General features: G+C 37.7%; 1 long non-coding RNA gene across 1 annotated transcript in view; it reads left to right on the top strand.

The window, feature by feature from the left end:
- The first annotated feature begins 769 nt into the window (after positions 1–769).
- Positions 770–22,057, top strand: part of LOC125483570 — a 30,708-nt gene continuing 9,420 nt past the window's right edge. Inside the window, exon 1 of the long non-coding RNA XR_007262520.1 lies at positions 770–859. This is a non-coding gene — a long non-coding RNA (uncharacterized LOC125483570). The remainder of the gene's footprint in view (positions 860–22,057) is intronic.

Below are 22,057 nucleotides of genomic sequence, written 5' to 3'. Positions count from 1 at the left end.
GGGACAGAGGGAGAGAAGATCCCTGTTAAAATTCACTGGGTGTCTAATGAAGTTAATGTACCTTTACCCATTGCCTCTTTGTTCCCTTGTTATGGGTGCAAACAATGAGACTTGTTCACATCAACAATATTTACAAAAAAGCCCTATGAAACATCATGATGTAGGGGGTAGTTTTCTGCACTTCCTAGTGGCAGGAAATATTATTGGAAAATCTTTGCCTGCAAGAGCTTTCTCTTTCACGCATTAGAGATGTTCCCCACCACCAAAAGAATGAAAAATAGAGACAATGTTATATTGCAGAAAGACTGAGTGGTAACCACCCATGGAATGGGATAAATCAATCATGAGCAGACACGTGATCACGACCACCAGATTTGTTTCAATTAATAATAATGGTCTTGGGATTACAACACAATGGTTTGTCTGAATGTATATACTCCCTATATCCAGGTGCAATCCTGCAGCAATTTCACATGTGTGATCTATGATTTCCCCTGCAGATGCTTCATCTGGTAGCTCATAAAACACTTCTAATTACCATTAGAAACATAGTTTGTAGTGCACTGTAGGGAACAATTTCAGAGTGTTGGCATAGACAGTGCAGTTTGCTTTGTTTATACAAGATATAGCTACTGTCAAAACAGATCATTCAAAGATGGACATATTTGGTAATAATAATGAAGTTTATTTTCAGGGATGAGAAGTTGTTAATGACCGACCATCAATGATGTCATGTTTTATATCCATTATCTTAAAGAAAACGAGTCATCAGTTCTCAGTAATGTCCTTTGTTGTACTGCTCGGCAACATATTATGCCTTATAGGGATAATCTACTTCAGATGACACTTCAGAAGAAAGGTAACTCGAGCTTCGCTGCATTATAGAAATTGTTTTTGCAGTAATTGCATTGTATTATTACTTCTCCGTACTGGATCTTTGCTTAAAACAATTGTAAATTGCTGCTCTTAGAAAGGATTATAAGCATCATAACATATTAAATATAACAGAATGGCAATTTTAATTATTTCTGTGGTGTGGCTTATGTTTTAGGTTTGAACAAGATTTCTCCTGAATGGCAGAAGGCTGAATTTTTGCTTTACAACTTCATTTTCCTGCTGTACTGTAATGGATACCATTTGACAGCCCCATTCTGTGATTAAAGCTCATTCAGGGAAAAATTTACAAAATGGCATTAAATCAAAGTATTGAAAGTACTAAATGGTGCCAAAGCACAAATGCATGATGTTGAACAAGCAAATGAGCTTTCCGTTGCTAAAATGTGCATTTCCACTAATTGTTTCCAACCACGTGTAACATCAGCTAATACTGTCACAAGGATTAAAATATAACTAAATTACAATATAGCTAGTGTTTCAACTTTATAGAATATGGATTTTTTTCATGATATAATAGTCAGTTCTAAAACACTCTTGCTGCATTTTACATACTTTTTAAAACATTATTAGTATGAATACTAAATAAAAACCCAAGGCTTCACACACCTACTGAGTATCTCAGCTACAATAGACCACAAGGTCAAGGTTCAGTCTATGTTGAATTAGTTCAACACATTTTCTACAATGATAGGGATTTTGTAATTACCTCCTAGTTTCAGAGGCGGAATTGGCCTAGGTTCCCACTTCTGATCCTTAAGCAGTGATCCCAGATCGAAGTGTGAATATATTGATTTCAAGTGAGTGGTGACCTCACCTTTGTAGAGCATTCAAACATATAAATTAGGAGTAGGGTTAGGCCATTCGGCCCTTTAAACCTGCTCCATCAATCAATAGCATTATAGCCGATCTGATTGTAACCTCAAATCTGTATTCATGACTACCCTTGTTACCTTTTCACCTCCTCATTTAACAAAAATCCATCTACCACTGTCCTAAAAATGTCCAAGGACTCTGCTTCCACCACCTTTCTATAAAGAGATTTCTAAAGACTCCTGACTTTCTGAGAAAAAGGATTGACCTAATCTCTGTTTCAAATGGGCAATCCTTGATTATTAAACATTGAATCCCTGGTTCTAGATTATCCCATAAGAACATTAGAACGTCAGAACCATATCCCAGTGAGGAGTTAATGACTTCACAAGAGAGGGAAGAGAACATCCTTTTTCAAAATTTGCAAATTATAGAGAAACAATGAATAAAAGTAGAAGTAAATCGTAAAGGATATGAATGAATAAGAGAAGCCTAATAGTTTCAGAGGAGCAAACAGTTTAATAATTTTTATATTTGACCCATTGTGATATAGCCAATTCATGTTGCATTGATGTAATTTTCTGAGGAACTAGACACTCTCATGAATTGCCAGTTTTGGAGTCTTGTGGGATGACTATTTTTCTCAGTAGTACTATTAAATATCCAAATGCTGTAAAATAGTCATATCAGTTAGCAGTTGGCCCTAGGTGCTAAGCTTTCTCTTTAGAAATATAAATATAAATTTAAATCTGGTATTTATTGAGCACTTTCTTCATTTTTGTATATACAGAATTTCATTCTGTTATTATTCTATGTTGTCCCCACGCATTTCTTTTTGAACTGGCAAATGTAAAGCTGGCGGAGACATGATATGCAATCAGCTAGCCATTTGCAGAAGAGCATAGGATGAGTGAGAAAATTAAAAACAAAAAGAAACTGGAATCATTTAAAAGATGAGCAATTTTATACTACTCTTACATTGCAAAATTTTTATATTTGTTTTTTCCACAAATTTGAGACTGATTTTAGTGTTGTTCTGCCAAGCATATTAACAGGACTTTAAGGACAGCAGAAACTAAATAAGCTGTATGGGTGTTTGTAGATAGATATAAATAAAGTGCAGACTAAAATACAGAAAATTTGTTTTCTATTTGAAAGAGCATGTTTTAGGTGTGAACAATCATCACTTGAAATGTTAACTAGTCAAGACTTTTACACACGTTCAGTTCTTAAGCTAAATCATCCAGCAAAAATAAGGTTTAAAAATGAAAACAGTGATGATTTTTATGTTTTACTGTTATTCAATTTTAAATGTATCATTTCAGGCTGAATGCTTTATATAGCCTTTGAATTGTTGGAACCCAATGCTTTATTCTTAAATCCTAAAGTCTGGTTGCATAGAAAAAAATCACCAAATATTTACCTCAGTCAGAACTGATTAATTTTTAGCAACGGGTCAAAGGAAGTAAAGGGTTAATGTGTACATCGGTATTTCAGGGCTATATTAGTGAACCTGAGTGCGACGTGAACTCAACAAAGCAGAAATAACATTAAAATAACATGTGCGAGAGGATTATCTTTTCAAGTGGTCAAACTTTGACTACTTTTAGTAGAAATACGAAAGGGTTGCTGAAAGTCAATGCTGATTGATTGTCACTCGTGTCATGATTTGTAATTTTCTTGAAAGAATACCCAGGGGGCATATCTTCAGATTTACAAGGAAGCAGTTTGAACTTTAAAATCCCATGGGGAATGAGAATTACTGCAAACAATGCTGAGGAAAGGGAAAATTAAAGGTTCCTCCTAATGATCTTGTATTAGAGGCCTCTTTGGTGGTCTGAAAAAGAGGATTATAGGTTATTCTTTCTCCGACTACAATTTATGCAGCTGCTTTTCCTATGAGTACTGGCTAAATTGATAAAATATTCCATTCCTTTGTGCAGCGTCTATAAGCAGATATATGGAAAAAGTTTTTATCTGTCATTTTTGTCAAATATATTCTAAGTCTAGATAAACACTTTCAGTAGTATCCTGCTGTTTCTATTTATCAGAGAATGTAACATTTTCCTGCATTCTGCAGATAAATGTGTTTAGTGCTCTGAGATTGAACATCAAATAAATTTTGACCTCAGAAATAAGTGTAGGCACCATAGAAACAATAACAATATTACATTGACTGTGGGAATGAAATCAAAGCGCGCTGACTTCCTTCAGTGTGATCCTTTTACAGAAAAGATTTTAGATAACTAAAAAAAACCATATTATTAGTGGAGACATCCTTTATTGAATCATCCTTGTGTCATAGGTTGCTTTTACACTCTAAAATTTGTGAGGAGAAAATACATTATCAGCCTTTCCAATTTTGTCAAACAAACAAATGAGTCCATTTGAGACCATTTGCATCTTGTATAAAACCTGCAGCTGAGCTTTGTGTTCAGAGGTGTAATGACCGGTTGTCACAACACGCTGGAGGTGGTCCCATGACAAAATGATCCCCTGTCACTCCTGTCGCAGGAAATGCAGTGGCAACCTGTAATTCATTCTACTCACTGGTATCCTGCCTAGGTTTGTAAAATAGCACTTTGCAGGAAGTAAATCTGCTGAAGTTGTGCTTAACAATGTTTTAACAGTAATATTTGACGGAAGCATTTTAACTGGTGCATGGGGTTAGGCAAGATTTGTCATTTGTTGGTACGTGCAAGCTTTAATCTTTATTTCGCTGGGGAAAGGTTTTGTGTTAAGATCAAAAAAAACAAAATAGGTGGAAGCAATTATCTCCTTCAAAGAAATTATTCTTTTCCACTGATGAGCAATTCTTTGTGAACTTAAATGATATACATTCAGCGATTGATATGTAGCCAATGTTAATATAATTCATAAAGTAAATTAGGAAAGAGGCACATATTAACAAAACTGAATATATTAATTTGCTTGTAGCACTCCAAGGTATTTGTTCTGTGTTAAATAAAACATCTCCTGTAGCAGATAAAGATATATTTCAATCTTGTAATGCCACAAGCTTATTTATATGGCATTCATGCAGTTAATGAAGTGCACATATGCAATAGATGCAATGTAAAGTTTACAGTATAAAACTAAATCACTGTCGGTGGAGAAATGACAAGAGACGAGTAACCTCGGTCAACCGTGCTACATCAAGATTGCTGCCTGCAGCCACCTTTTTGTTTTTTCCTGCCCTGGGAAAATCCAAAATAGCCAAAGATATGACGCTCAACATAAACTCTATTCGTTAACTTACCTCTCCCCGGCAACTAGGGATGAATCAGACTGTTTACGCGACGTGTACTTGACTCTGAAATGAGCGACTGACTACAGGCCTGTCTCATCATTAAGACTGCCGGCAGCCCCCTCGGAAACATCACCTAATCTCACAATTTCTTCAGCTCATCTGTTGCCAAAGTCTCTTGACTGAACTATTCTAATGCTGTCTGGGCAGCCCAGCCATCTACTATTCTCCCAAAATTTATCTCATCCGAAATGCTGCTCCTCATATCCAAGTTTTCAATTCCCATTCACCCATTAGACTTTTGTGCCCACTTATCTACAATTGAGCAATGCCTGGATTTTAAAATTCTCACCCATCTTTTCAAATCCCATCATTCCTTGCTAATGCCTTCCTCAATCATTTTGCTCAACCCTGAGAGGCTGAGATGGATCATCTGAAATATCTGTGCTGTTTTAATTCTGCCAACTTGTATATCGGCAATTTTATGCTTCATCATTGGCAATTCTGTCTCGACTCCCTGCCCTAAACCTCTCTGTCTCTCTACGCCTCATTCCACCTTCAAGGTCTCTTTTAACAAGTGCCTTTAGTATTGAGCTCTGTTTGATAATCCTCCTGTGAAGTGCCTTGTGACATTTTCAGTATTAAAAGCACTATATAAATGAAAGTTGTCCCTGTTAAAATGGAAATACACAATAAACAAATCATTATCCACTGAAATCCAGGATTCTCTGTTGCTCAGAATCACCTGCACTGTTTTGATAACTTTAGCCACATTAACGCTGAAAGATCCAATTCTTAGCTATTCAGATAAATGTTTTTTTTTCAGTTGTGTTGGATCAATCCACCAGTTCTGACTATTTATCATTTAGTGAAATGCCATCAGGGATCATGCATAGAATCTCTACAGTGTGGAAGCAGGCCATTCAGTTCATTGAGTCCACGCTGACCCTCCAAACAGCATCCCTTCCAAACACATCTCCCTACCCTATCCCTATAACTCTACATTTCCCATGGATAATCAACTTAACTTGCACATCTCTGGACACTATGGGCAATTTAGCAAGGCCAATCCACCTAACCTGCACATCTTTGGACTGTGGGAGGAAATCCATACAGAAAGGAGGAGAATGTGTAAACTCCACACAGGCAGTGATCCGAAGGTGGGATTGAACCCAGGTCCCTGGTCTGGTGAGGTGACAGTGCTGCCCCATGCACCCAGAGAATAATACGGCACAGGGAACGGCCATTCACTCCATTATGTCTGAGGCAATCCCTTGAAAGAGCACAGCCCTGAAAAAGTTTCATGTTCTTATTCAATTCCCTTTTCGAAGCCTCTACTGAATCTACTTCCTCCATCCTTTCAGGCAGTGGATTCCAGATCATAACAGCTTGAAGCACAAAATAAACTCTTGAGTTGGGGGCAACTTTTTTAGCTAATCATTATAAGTTTTGTCTTTTGATTACTGACCCTTCCACCAGTAGGAACAGTTTCTCCCGTTTTGTGAAAACCTTCCATGATCACATCTCTATTTCACCCTTTCTGTTCTGAGGCATTCTACAGCAAGGTGACATTTTATCAAAATAACTAAGACTGTTTGAAAAAAACAAAGATTCTGTTCTCAATCAAAGCACATTCTAATCTCCATCCAAAGAAAGATCTTTTGATCTGCCTGGAAATAGATTTCACAAATGATTATAATAACTTATAATAATGATTATGCTTTAATAACTCCAGAGATTCATATGTAGGTGGCAAATTCCATTTCCTTGAGTGACATAAACAATGGCAAGGACATGGGAAAAGACATCAAGAATGAAAGCATCAAAATCGTGATGTAGAGAATGATGTAGAGAATAGAATTCCAATTTTCCTCTTAGGGCTTAAACAGCGAGTTATGAATCTCACTAATGAGCAGTAGCTTATTTCCATATATTTGCAACTTATTATTAGCTAAACTTGTTTTGTTCCTATGCAGTTCCAAATTCTCCCCGCTTTCCCCAAGAAGCTAGATGGTGACTATTCTCAAACAAGAATGTCAGAGCAGTTACCTGGTAGTATAGCTCATTGCTTGCTTTTCCAGGCCTTCATCCAACTCCACCATCATGGCATGGTGGCTTAGTGGCTAATACTGCTGTCGTACAGCCCCAGGGACCTAGGTTTGATTCCAGTCTTGGATGAATGTCTGTGTGGCGTTTGGGATATTTGGTTGACAATGGATGAGTTGGACTGAAGGGTCTGTTTCTGTGCTGTATGAGTCTATAACTCTATGTGCTTCAACAAATGGCCAGTCTGAAAGTCAATGAGAACAAGGCTTCAGTGGAGTGAGCAGCATTATTGTTAGCCAAGTGGCCCATCTGATCTCAGCCCAGGGTGTTGGCCATGGTCAGTCAGGTTTTTGGCTCTCCTAGAGTCCAGAGATCAGTGTCCTTTTAGTTCAGGGATTAGACCATAAGAAATAGGAGCAGAAATTCGGCCCATCGAGTCTGCTCCGCCATTCAATCATGGCTGATAAGTTCCTCAACCCCAACTCTGAGTTCTGCAGGCGATATTCAACCAGTCCATGAATCACAAATAATTCAGTCAGGCTGCTGTGTAGACAGCCATCCAGTGACTGTCCTCCCACTTCAGTCCAGGGTATGGGTTACACTCATTATTAGGGGTTTAGTTATTAACAATTGGAGGCAGCCCATAAAGTCCTGGGGAAAATAGGAAGCCCAAGTTATTTTTATTCTTTGAATGTGCATTGTGTTGGCCCTTCCCAAATTTCCTTTGAGACGGTGGTAGCAACATTGAAGGAATGACGATATATTTCAATGTCAGGATGCTGAGAGGGCGGAGCGGACTGTTTAAGTGGTGATGTTCTCATGTATCTACTGCCCTGTTCTAGGTGGCAGTGGCAATGCATTTGGACAGTGCTTTCTTAGAACCTTAGGTGAATTTCTTCAATACATCTTTTGATGGTACACACTGCTGCTACTCAGAGTCAGTAGTGGGGGGAATGAATATTTATGGCCATGGTTCTAATCAAGTGAACTGCTTTACCCTGGATGGTGTCAAACTTCTTCAGCATTGCACCTGCACTCTCCAGACAACCTGGGAGTATTCCATCAGAATCCTGACTTGTGGCTTGTAAAATGATGGACAGAATTTTGGAAGTCAAGAAGTGAGTTTCTTACCCCAGGATTCCTAGCCTCTGATCTGCTCTCGAAGCCACAGTCTTAGTATGGTTGATCCAGTTCAGTTTCTGGCCAATGGTAACCCCAGGATTTTGTTAGTAAGGGCTTCAGTGTTTGTTCTGCCATTGAACATGGAAAGTTGATGGTTAGATTCTTTCCTTCTTGGAAACGGTCACTGTCTGGCACTTGCATGGCATGAATGTTCTTGCCACTTGTCAGTCCAAGCCTGGATATTGTCAGAATGGTGTTGAACATTTTGCGTCATCGGCAAACATCCCCACTTCTAACTTTATGATGAAAGGAAAGGCTTTGATGAAGAAGCAGAAGATAGTTATGTCTTGGTAATTAGCCTGTGGCACTACTTGGGATTTGATGGTGAAACTGTCCCCAACTCTGAGCCAGGAGGCTAAAGTTCAAGTCCCACCTGCTGCAGAGGTATGTAATAACAGTGCTGTACAGGTTGATTAGAAAATATTTATCCTGATGAACTCTTCTGGAGCTGTCCTGGAGCTGACCTCCAATAGCCACAACTGTCTTCCTTTGTAACTGAACAGGTCTGGCAATATCTAAAGAGACAGAGTCAGTGTTTTGAGTCCAATATGACTCTTTCTTAGTGTTCCGCTTGTATTGTCATGACGTTAGAAGCTGAGTGGACTTGAATCTAAATTGAGCATCCTTGAATAGGTTATTGCTAGGCAAGTGCTGATTGGCAGCACTGTTGTTAACCCCTCCCTTCACTTTAATGGTTAATGAGAGTAGGTTGGGGGGTGATAATTGTCCGGATGGAGTTATTCTGCTTTTTTGTGTATAGGACATACCTACGCTATCTTCCACATTGTCAGACAGATGTACTGGAACTGCTTGGCTGGGAGGCATCAAATTTCTGAAGCCCCAGTCTACAGTATTATTGTCAGAATGTTGTAAATGTCCACACTCATTAAAATGTTCAGTGTCTTCAGCTGTTTTTGGCATCTTTTGGAATGAATGAAATTTGCTGAAAACAATGTCTGTGATGGTGGGGACCTCTGGAAGAGGCTGAGATGGATCATCTACTCAGCACGATATGGCTTGCTGTGAAGTGCTGGGCTGCTCCAACCACTGAGGATGGGGAATACTTTTGGTGATTTGCTTAATGTGTACAACCATTCATGTCCGGATGTGGGAGGACTGCAGGTCTTAAATCTAATCAACTAAAATAAGCATAAAATACAGCAGATCAAGGGAAGTCTGAAATAAAAATGAAGCAAAAAATGGCTGGAGAAACTCAACAAGTCTTGCAGCATCTAAAGAGAGAGAAATGGAATTAATGCTTCAAGCTTGAGATGATTCTTCTTTAGAACTTTGAAGTCATGCACTCCAGAGCATATCCTTCACTCAGGATGAGGACAATCAAGCAGCTCTGCACCATTGCTGGCTTTCCCCAGGTGCAGCCCACTATACCAGCACCCACAATGCTTTGTAAGTGCCCCATTGCTAACCAATGAGTTTATCAACAACAAAAGTTTGTTCACATTATATTAATCCATCATACTAAATTTTGAAGGTGTATGCCAGATAATCTGGGATCTGGCATGATTCATGCATAATACATAACTTGCAGTTTCCTGCCTCCTGCCAAGGTCCTTGTGGCATTTGAAATGATTGCTAGAAGACAAGGATTATGACCTCTTAACATAGCTCCTGATATCTTTACAAAACCTGCAACCTCAGACCGAACAGAAATACAGTGCCACCATGTTTCTACTAGAATCATTGTGGAGTAGTCTGTTGGCTTCCTTACGTTGAGGTTTTCAATGCTTGGACTTCACTTGCAATGTAGCCCAGAAAGGATGTGCCACATGGCACGCTGTACCTCTTACAACTGGAGATGACAAAGATGGAATGTCCTGAATGCAGGGGAAATAGGGGATCAAATGCAATTATCTGAGGATGAGGATCAGGACAGTGGCAGGGAAGGAAAACCAGAAGACCATGACAGGTATTATGCATTGATCAGCATGAGGGGAACTTACTTGAAACCTGATTACAGAATGAATGATAAAACAGAGAACTTCGGATGCTAGAAATCTCTAACAAAAATAGAAATTCCAGGTGAAACTCAACAGGTATGGCAGCAACTGTGGGAAGAAAGCAGAGTCTCCAGGAATACTTGTTCTAGACACAACTGTGAGTAACCCATGAGAAGAAGACCAGTTAGCCTAACATTTGTGTTGAAGAAATTGTAGGGATCTATAACCAAGGATGGGGTAACTGAACACCTTGAGTGTTTTCCTTTAATCGGGGAGAAGCAGCATGTATTCATGATAAGATGGTTATGCCTGACAAACCTCATTTACTTTTTTGAAGAGGTGACTAAGGTAGTGGACAGAGAAATATCTATGTATGTTGTTTATATGGGTTTCCAGAGGGATTTGATAAGGTCCCACATAAGGGATTATTAACTAAGGGAGAAGCCAAAGAATTGAGGGAAGGTAACCGACATGGAAATCAGTTACATGGCAAGCAACAGAAAGTAGAGACAATGGGTAGGTACACAAAGTGGTGGGCCGCAAGGATCTTTGTTAGAGGTCCAATTATTCAGATTATTTCTACTGATACAGATAAGGCACAGAAAGTCATATAAGACCATAAGACCATAAGACCATAAGACATAGGAGCAGAAATTAGGCCATTCGGCCCATCGAGTCTGCTCTACCATTCAATCATGGCTAATAAGTTCCTCAACCTCATTCTCCTGCTTATATATATGCATATATATCCAAATTTGATGATGATAAAAAATAAGGCAGCATCATTGACAGTGTAGGTGATAGCATAAAATTACAAAAGGACATTGATAGACTCAGTGAATGGGCAAAAATGTGACAGATGGAATTCGATATAAGCAAGTGTGAGGTTATCCATGTTGTATCAAAACAGGACAGATCAACGTACTTTCTTGATAGTAATAAATTAACTATGGTAGATGTCTGAAGAGACTTAGGAATTCAGATGCACATATCTTAAAAATGTCACAAGCAGCCGAAGAAAATAATCAAGAAAACTAACATGCTGGCAGTTATATCTAGAGGACAATATTACAAGAATGGAGATGTATGACTGCAGCTATACAAACCCTGAGTAGAGCCCACTTGGAGCACCACAACTTAGGAAGAATACACTGGCCTTGGAGGGACTACAACATAGATTTGCAAGAAAGACACCTGGACTTCAGGGGTTAAGTTAAGAGGAGGAATGATACAAATTACTCCAATTTTCTCCAGAATTGAGAAGGTTAAGGGCTCATCTGATCAAAATTTTCAAGATGTTGACAGAAAAAGGCAGGGTAAAAAAACTATTTCCACTAGTTGAGGATTACAGAACTATGGAGCATAGTCTAAGAATTAGGGCCAGACCATTCAGAAGAAATGTTAAGAAGCACTTCTCTTAGTAAAGGGTCGTAAGCTTTTGGAACTCTCTTCCGCAAACGATGGTGGATATTGAATAAATTGTTAATTTTAAATCTGAGACAGTGTTTTTCTTTATTAAGCAAAGCTATTAAGGAATATAGGTTAAAGGCAGATGTATGGAGTTTAGTCACAGATCAACCATGATCTCATTGAATGGTGGAGCAGACTCAAGGGCATGAATGGCCTACTCCTATGTCCTTTAATTTTCTTTGAATATTCTACTATGAGTTAGATTAAATATTGGTTAAAGAGGAAAGGTTTGCTTGACTGGGCATTATGTTTGGATGTCATGGTCCAGATACTCAAATGGCCAGATAATGGTTGGAGAATGGCAGGGTGGGGTTCAATGCCAGGATCCTGCAGAATCCCAGGTGCAACTGACATTATGGGATTGGCTTGGGAAATTGAAGATTCTGATGGAGAATTCCCCTGAACTCTCTGAAAATAATGTATTAGCATTTTCAGGAAGATGTCCAGCCACAGCTGGCAATGCTATTAGTAGTTCTGGACTGCTGAGCAATCTTTTATCATGTTTGCTCATGTGGCCTGAAGTCCTCTCTATCCATTTTGATTTTATCAGTGCAATTCACCCAAAATAGACCCAACTCATCCAAAAGATTGATGAATAAGTGATGTCCAGCCAAAATTCCAAGTCCAAAGCCCAAGTCAAATTTCTGTCATCTTGTCCCGACATTTTAAAACGTTGAGCTGGACACAAGACCCCAACCATAAGTCTGGCCACAACACCAGATCCAATTAATCACCATGGTGTTGAAGTCTTTCTGGAGGGTGGAAACGTTTGTGTTGAAAATTTAATGTTTGGGCCAAAAAACCCCATGCTCCTCCTGACCCCCAATTACAGCTACTATGGACATTAACCTGTTCCATCCAGCAGTCCTTTAGCATTCAGGTTTCTCAAGGCCAGGAAACTTGAGCTGCAAGTATTAAAAATAAAAGTAAAGTTAAAGTGTATGCATGCAAGATAATAAGATATCTGGCTGATGAACCATAACTTGACAGCGGGTCAATTGCCAATCCCAATCCATTTCTGTTTAAATTTGAAGTGGGCAGGTTAAAGGTGGAGCAGTGGTTATTTGCTCTAGTTTCTATTTTTAGCTCATAACCAACCCTGGAGGATCAAGTAAATTATCTCCTATATCTTCTATTTTCACACTGACTGATTTTACTAACTGTATATTTTAAATTAAATTCATTATACTTTATCACAGAATTTATGCAACGGATAGGTCATTTTAATAGTTAATATTGTTCAAATTTTAACTTGAAAATGCTAACTAGAACAGAATGACCAGGGTCCTTTAATTACTACCTTCAGAATGTATTGTATTGATTTCATTTTATTGTATGATTTATTAGTCACTGGGTGCGATGATGTTATGCTATAATTTGGATTTTGTTGCTTAACTGATTTGTGGAGGTTTTGATAATTTTAAAATGACACATTATATAGATTTACTTTTAGTGAATTTTGAAATTCAGCTTTATTGAAAAAGGAATCTCACATCTTTAAATCAAAACAGAGCAACCCATAACTACACTGAGCACTTTGCAGCACACCCTTCTTTTCCCAGTAAGTAGATGGTTAACTCAGGGTAAAGCATCTTTGAAAAATGAAAAGTAATGTCAAACTGCATGTCATCCTTATGTTTTATTGCTGATGCATAAATCTTGCTGACAGATCAAGTACTTATGATAGCCTGCCCATTTTAGATATCTTGGTGAACTCAAACAGTTGCTGAGAAATATTCTGAACATATCGTCTTCATTAGCATACTTTACCAAAAAGTAATGAAGCAAGGGGGAGAGCTAGTGGTGATGGTAATAACTGTTTGAGTAAAGCCTTTTACTTTGCAGAAAGATCACTAATGTTTTGCCTTTAGGGTTTTTTGTACTCCGATGGATGAAAATGAGGAATATTTTTCAAACAGCAGGGGTAAAGTTTAGAAAACGGGTAACACATGGAGTGATGGAGATGGTGGTGCCACAGGGTGTAAAACACAAATTAAAAAAAAATTCTAAAATGTAAAACTGTAATTTCAGCATTTGCAACTAATGATTGTGTTTCATCATCACTTTTATTATAGCTTGACAAAAAAAACACAGAAATAAAGCAGAAATGTTAGTTAGATTTATAAATCAATTCATCGCCCCACCCGCGGCAAAAATAAGTAAGTTTTCATTCATGCTACCTAGGATGGAGGTGCAGCAATTTATTTTTTTTCTCTATTCAAACACAACATTGCTCAAATGAGATAATTATGAATACAAATGGCAGTCTATGCCAATATATTTTCATCATTAAAACACCAGTTCTGGGGCTTTGAGAAAACATTGGTAATAATTTGATATAAGTCTTGCTGGAGAAAACATTGAGAGTGATTTACATCAGGCATGAGGAGATAGTACTATCAGCAAATGAAGCAGTCTGCATATTGGACTGAGGATGCTATGTAGTAGCCGAATCTGCTGCTGAAATTGTCAGTGTTGGTCTGGTAGGCAAATTTATTTGTTCACCATTTAGGGGAGGCAATGGCCTGGTGGTTTTATCACTAGGTTATTAATCCAGAGACCCAGGTAATGTTCTGGGGACCTGGGTTTGAATCTCATCATGGCAGATGGTGAAATTTGCATACATAAAAAAAATCTGGAATTAAAAGTCTAATGGGGTCAATGGATCTGTTGACGATTGTCAGGAAAAACCTCTTTGGTTCTGGGAAGGGAACTGTCATCCTTACCTGGTCTGATAACATTCCAAACCCACAACAACATGATTGACTCTTAACTGCCCTCTGGGCAATTAGGAATGGGCAATAAATGCTGGCCTAGCCAGCGACACCCTCAACCTGTGAATAAATAAACAAAATAGGCTGACATAATAATTAAGGAGCGAGTGGTAAGGGAACCTTTAAATTGGTGATCAGAACCAGCTTCCAACTCTTGGTCTATCCCCTGTTGCACTGGCTATTCTTGAACACTTAATTGGGCAAGAAACCAACACTAAGAGTCTTACTGGACTTCACAACACCATTTTGCCATCCCGTGACAAAGTGACCAGTCGACACTTGATGCAATATATTGATACATTGCATCGACTGCCTATTTCCTATCCTGCCTCCCTTACCTTATTGAAACCATTTGACCTAGCCCAAGGGTTCAGTTTATTATCATAGAATAAGCCAGGCAAAATGCATAGGTGAGCAAAACATTGACAGATGAAATAATTCAAGAAAATATATGAGATACTGCACATTGGAAGAAATGATGCATACAGCATATATTCCATGACGTATTTTGATATTGTCTATGTGCTGTGCCCAACAGCAGGTCTTTGGCTCATTGTTTGCCAGTGCTTCATGTTAAGTAATTGTCTTTCCTTTTTCTTTGTCTGTAATGTTTTGCCAATGCAGTCCAAACTCGCTGGCAGGGTGACAAGACATATTCATTAGTCTACATCAGTTACAAAGTGTATCAAACCTGTGCTGAACCACGCAACAGGCAGCCCCTGACTCCTGACTCACATTGAAATGATCAAATGTGAAATTAAAAGAGCTGTAAAAGTCTTAGTTGATCCAATACTCAAAATGATCAAAGACAATTAACAATACAGTACAAAAGGACCAACTACATGTATAAGGAAGCAATATGAAGACCTAGACTTTTCAGCTTCTCAAAAAGAAATTAGAAAAATGAATTTTCAGAAATATATTAGATTGTTAAGGAAATGGTAAATCCAGAATATTGTTTCGCATTAAGTTGTGAAGGTTAGATAAAGTGGACCTATATTCAAAGCTAGTATAAAACATAACCTTGGGACTGGTGTGAAGAAATTCAATTTGTGGAATAGATTTTGTGGAGGAACAGTAGAAGTAAAATTGTGTAAACAGCTAAGAAAGAATTGGATGTTGCAAATAGATAACCTTAGGTTCATTGTCGATTGTTGAGCAAAATTAGGCCAAATTATCTCAATAACTATTTTGTGAATGAAGATTACTTGCCTTGTCGCAAATCCAAACAAAAAAGATTGGCACTTATTACATACAATGCACACAGTAATTTCTGCATCAGAAAAAAATTATTATTTGCATCTTTGTGTACAGATTTGCACTCATGGATAAAAAATGGAACTGAAATTTGAAAACTAATCACAAATTAGTTGGCATAGCTCAAGACAACAGATAACAGACCTTAGGATAAGCTTCAAACATACTGAACTTTAATTCCAATGTATGTTTTTTCAAAAGAGGTCTGATATATCCAAGGTGAGTGTGGATGTAAACTCAATGCCTATCTGGAACAAAATTCTGGAGCATCACACCTGTACAAAGTTGGAGAAATTCCTCATAAAATGAATAAAAGGGAAGAGATTTTGAGTACTGAAATTACTCTCAGCAGGAGGTTCACGTGTTTGCGTTTTACCCTTCTCGAGATGTACAAAAAGAAGGGCTTTAAATGTGAACTTCAACTCTGGTCTGTGTTAGTGGCCTGACATCCTAATGTATGACCTAGTGTGTTGTGAAGGTGACAGCTTAGAGGACAGCCAGTAAACACCCGTGAGCTGCAGGTAAAAAGAAAAAAATACCTCCTCTCTCTGAGTGCTGCCAGTCGACCACCATTGGAAGGAAGCAGGTTAAAAAGAACTTTAATCAGACTGCAACACTAAGAGTCTTGAAATTAATTGTTCAACTACCTACATTAACACTACTAGTAACAACTATTGCATCGGCCACAATGTTCTGCCATCTACTCTTCACAAATGACTCAGAGACTGATACATTTTGTTTGAAGTCTTTTATTGATTTCTGTTCTTATATTTAATATGTTGCATTATAATTTCTTCTCCCATTTAGTATCTAAAAAAACCCCTATTCTTCTTAACTCAAAAAGGCTTGCTTCAACAATCTCCTTTTAAAATGTAAATTCCTTACTTTAAGAGAAAGGTACCCATGGATTTAAATCAGGAACAAAAACAGAAGTTGCTGGAAAAGCTCAGCAGGTCCGGCAGCATCTGTGAAGAAAAAAATCAGAGTTAATGTTTTGGGTTATATTAAAACATTACGGAAACATTAACTCTGATTTTTTTCCTCACAGATGCCGCTGGACCTGCTGAGCTTTTCCAGCAACTTTGTTTTTGTTCCTGATTTACAGCATCTGCAGTTCTTTCGGTTTTTATCCTGTTTAAATCAATCATGTTCTGGCTGACTGAGTGGATGAATAATTAAAGAAAGTGAACCAGTTTAATCTTCTTTACTGGGAGCTTAATAATTTGGGCTGTCCCACCTGGAAGTAGAAATTAATGGGAATCTTATGTGGGGACTGGTCATACGACATATGAAGGAAAAATAATTGGATCTTAATAACTGGATCTTACAAATGTAAAGATCATTCCTTCTGAGTCCACTTGCCAGTCTACCTGAAACCACACCCTCAGTGAAAAGAATGGAAAGCTCAGATTTTGGGTTGATTCAGAATTTTGTTTATCTGTTGATGGGACAAAGTTAGCACTATCAAGGCCAACTTTAATTGCCTATCCCTTATTACTTATGAGAAGTTGGTGGTGAGTTGCCTTCTTAAACCATTGCAGCCTATAGTAGGAAAGTGTGAGTTAGGGAAGAGAGCTGGTATGGGTGGGTAGTAAATACATGAACACTGCTTTTAGAAAGAGATTTCCAGGATTTTGATTTATTGTTGAGCTCTAAAGAATAATCCTCCATTCAAGCTAAAGATTATGAGGAAAGCAATTTTTATAAATGACCAAAGCTAATCAAAACTAGGAACTGGCTCAAATTCTTTGGTACAGCCATATACTTGCGTACTTTGAATGGAGGAAGGAATTAAATCATCCAGTTCAGTAATGACATAGATGAACAATACCAATTTTTTTGGCTATACCAAGCCAAGAAGCATAGAAGGGTAGATTTTTAAAATGTGTGTGTTTCAGTCATATCAAACCATGTGGAACATTCCCACTAAAATATTAATTTTGTGCAAAGCTCTCCATCCAGAACATAAGTTAATATGATCCACCCTGTAAAGTTTATTTATTTTGTTGATACTCTGATCTTATCTGTAAAATCCCTCTTGTTTATTTAACTTGTCTCCACCATGCCATGTCATTAACGAGTGACTAATGAATGACAGTCAAGACACCATTCAAAATCAAATTGATAATGGAGGTCAGGAGACAAATTGAAAGGCTTAATGGTTAAAAAGAATGGTTTCAAGCAGTGTTTGGTCAAGATTGATTAAAACTAATTAATATAAATGATAAATGTAATATTTCAACTATATGGATACAATCTAATGAAGTCTATGATCAATAGAAATTTAGAGTTAGGTTAATATTAAAGAGGATGTCATAGAAATTATCAAAATTAATTTTTTAGTCTTTCTCATTATTGATTTATAATTCAGCGACGGTACACTGACATTATTGGATGCTTGATCAGCAGAGGAGAATGACTATTATAACATTATCATCTTAACAACAGAGAATGACCTATTATGACATCACCCTTAAAATAGACTGACATCTTCCAAACACATTTATTAAATACTCACATCTCCTTTGGAGAACTAATCACACGGGACTTAAACAGTGACCTAACGGGTCTATTTAAACTGCAGAAATTGAAAGGATTGGACTAACTGTATCCAGTCTGCTTCTGTTTTCAAATTGTTTCCATAATGACAGATAGATTTTGTGAGAAATAGTGAGACATAGTCTGCCCTGAGCATTTCGCTTTGTTCTGCTTGAAACAGCATTTTTGTGCTGGAGTCAACACTCTTGAAATAATTCTTAAAAAAAAACTTCACTGCAAATCTGAAGTGACTGCATCCAAATTCTTACTGACAAATTAGAAGCTTTTGAAGTCTACCTTGAACATTGATCCAAATTAACAGCGATGTTAAAATTGCCTTTACTTCGGAAACAGAAGTTCACAAGAAGGCAAGGAATTGTCATCAGACAATGCTAGCTGTTAAGAGTAGCAAATAAAATTGTCGATTAGACCTCAGTGGATGTGAGGCCACAAATCAAATTCAGCTGTCACACCTCTGTGCGTTTATTTATAACATTTCTGCTGCATTACCAGCGACCTGAAATGTCTGTGACCCATATACTGTAGGTCTTGAAAGTGCGACCAGATCAGCAGTGGGAGAAGGTCATTTCTCTTGAACCCCTCAAAAACATTCTTTTATGCCGAGGTCAACCAATAAGTTACCACAATCTGTTATATATTTGACAACTCCCGTTGATTGCAAGTTTTATTTAAAGGACATCTAACTTCTTTTATGAGGAACGTATTTGTATTGATTGTAGCATTGTTAATATTTTGGACCAGTATTTAAATAATGCTGAACAGATAATGAGGAACAGTTGCTATGAATTCTGTTCAAAATTTGCAAAGTGGATCGTCTTATTACCATAATTAAACTGAAGCTTACAGCTCAATGAAATATGAAAATAATTGTGCATAATGCATCAGTAGTACCAAGAGTCCAATAAAAATGACACTCCTTCATGTTCCTCTTTAACAACTCAAGGTGAGTCACAATTTTGATATATTGGATTCACTATTTGAAAGAAAATTGAATTATGGTCTGAGAAAGCACTGTGCAAGCATCATCTAATTCTCTGATTGATGTGTAGGAGATATATATCTAACTATTGCATCAAATTACATCAAACACATGTTATGCAAAAACAGAATAAATTATTTATGCAGATACACACTGGTGATTTATCAAGTACTGGAAAGGCAAAACCTGCTGTTGCATGTCAATGGGCTGATGCTACTACCTGCCAGTTGGGAACTAACCCTTCATGCAGCGATAGACCTCAGGCAATGTGAAAGGTGATGGAAAAGACCTCGTGGCTGCTTTGAAAATTCACGTAAATCTTAAAGAATTTCCTGATGCAATTTTTCTCTGTTAGTAGCTACATTTAAAGCTTGTTTGCAAGATAAGTTGCTGACAGCAAAGCAAAAATTCATTTGAACCCAGATACTGTTACAGTCTTCTTTACAGAAATATATATTCAAGATGGGTAGGTGTTGTAAAATAACAATTCCAATCGATTTCATTTTTAAGACTATACCCAACATTGCTCAACTGAGTTTAACAGTGCCCACTTTCACTTTTAGTTCAGTACTGTTCAAACTGCAGTCTGTAAATTATAATGAAAATGTTTTCTAATGCAGACAAATGGCTAGCAATCAAGTACTAGGTATATATAAATGTGATCTCTGCTTGCTAACTAATAAGGATATGATTTTATTACTAGTCCCCAGCTAGCATTTATGTGATGCAGACCTGCATAAGGCAGACCTGAGTCACATATCATTTGTAAAAAAGACTCTGGTCCAAAGTGTTTGCTCAGGAGAAAATGTTTGACTTCTGGTAGTTATTTTTCAGTTGGCAATGTATGTTTTTATAATGTTAAAAATATTGGAAAATAAATTTGTGAAGTTTTAGAATGCATATGCTGCCCTCCTTCAAAATATGGCATTCCACCAAGGTGGAGTTACACTGCATCTGATGTGTAATTCGAAAACTGAGGGGACCCAGAAATTCTTGACTCTCAGCAAAAATACATCGCATAAGGAGGAAAGATTTTAAAGGAGGGATAAACCAACCATGGCTAACTGAGAACAATAGGGAGAGTATTAAGTTGAAAGAAAAAAACACAGAAAGCCTGAATCAATGATAGCCCCGAAGACTGGGATAAATTCAGAATCCAGCAAAAGAGGACTGAAAAGATAATAAAGGCAGAGAAAGTAAACTTCGAGAGCAAACTAGTGAGTAATGTAAAAACTGACAATAAAAGCTTCTTTAAAGGAAGAAAGAGGTCAAAGTGAACATAGGCCCCTCATAAAATGAATCTGGCAAAATGGTTTTGGAGATCGAGGAAATGGCGGAAGAGTTAAACACATATATTGCATCAGTCTACATGGTGGAATATATTTTGAACATCCCATTTATAATAAATAATATGGGGGAAAATTAAGTACCATTACCATCACTAAAGAATTAGACACAATAATGGGGTCAAAGGCGGAAAGGTCCTGTAGTCCTGATGGCTTGCATCCAAAGATCCTAAAAGAGGTAGCTAGAGATAGTGGAAATATTGGTTGTAATTTTCCAAAAATCATTGGATTACAGGCAAGTACTAGAAGATCAAAAACTGCTTGTGTGACACACCTATTCAAAAAGGGAGGGAGACACAAAAAGAGTACTTTGGTCCAATGAGCTTAACATTTAATGTTGAAAAAGAATTAGAATCAGTCATTAAGGAAGTAATAGCAGAACATTTGAAAAATCATAATCTAATCAAACAGAAACGGCAAGAAAGGGAAATTGTATCTGACTGATTTATTAGTGTTTTTCAAGGAAGTCTTAACCAGAGTGGATTGAAAGGAATCAGTTTGTATGTTGTATTTGGAATCCCAGAAGGCATCAACAAAGTACCTCACAAAAGGTTAAGTCATAAGATTAGAGCCCACAGTATTGGCATGGATAGGGAATAGGCTCATTGACACAAAGCAGGATTGGGAATGATGAGCTCTTTTTCAGGTTAGCAACCTATTACCAGACGGGTTCAACAGGGATTAGTGCTGGGACTGCAACTTTTACAATATATATTAATGACTTGGAGGAAGGAAGTGCTAATTTTGCAGACAATGGAAAAATAGATATAAAGGCAGGCTGTGAGAAGGGTACAAACAGTTTACTCAGAGAATTTAAGTAGGTGGACAAAAGTTGACAAGTGTGGGAAAGTGCAAAGTTGTTCATTTTGGAAAAGGAAACAAGAGAACAGAATATTATTTAAATGGAGAAAAACCTGCAGCAAGCTGCAATATAAAGGGATTTGGGAGTACTTGTGCATGAAGCAAAGAAAGCTAGCACACAGGTAGTCAGGAAGGTTAATGGAATGTTGGCTCTTATTTCAAGGGAGTTGGAGTACAAGAGTAGTGAAGTCTTACTGCAACACTTTTCGGGCTGATGAGACCTCATTTGGAGCACTATGAGAAGTTTTGGTTCCCTATTTAAGGAAAGCTCAGAGGCAGTTCAAAGAAGTTTCATTAGGATGATCCCTGGTACGGAGGGTTGGACTATGCTCACTGGAGTTTAGAAAAATGAGAGGTGATCTCATTGAAACATATGGGATTCTTAAGGGGCTTGATTGGGAACATGCTGAGAGGATGTTTCCCCTCATGGGAGAATTTAGGATCAGACGGCATAGTCTCAGAATAAAAGGGTAGAACGGTGACTGAGTTGAGGAGAAATTTTCTCTCTCAGAGGGATATGAGTCTTTGGAACTCCTTGCCACAGACAGCTTTGGAGTAAGAGTCCTCATGTATATTTAAAGCTGAAATAGATAGATTCTTGATCAGTGGGATTACAGGGAAAAGGAAAGAAAGTGGAAGTGAGGAATGTCAGATTAGCCATGATCCTATTG

Source organism: Rhincodon typus, chromosome 7, assembly GCF_021869965.1.
Source record: "Rhincodon typus isolate 14 chromosome 7, sRhiTyp1.1, whole genome shotgun sequence".
NCBI lineage: Eukaryota > Metazoa > Chordata > Chondrichthyes > Orectolobiformes > Rhincodontidae > Rhincodon > Rhincodon typus.
This window is presented reverse-complemented; position numbering and strand designations above follow the sequence as displayed.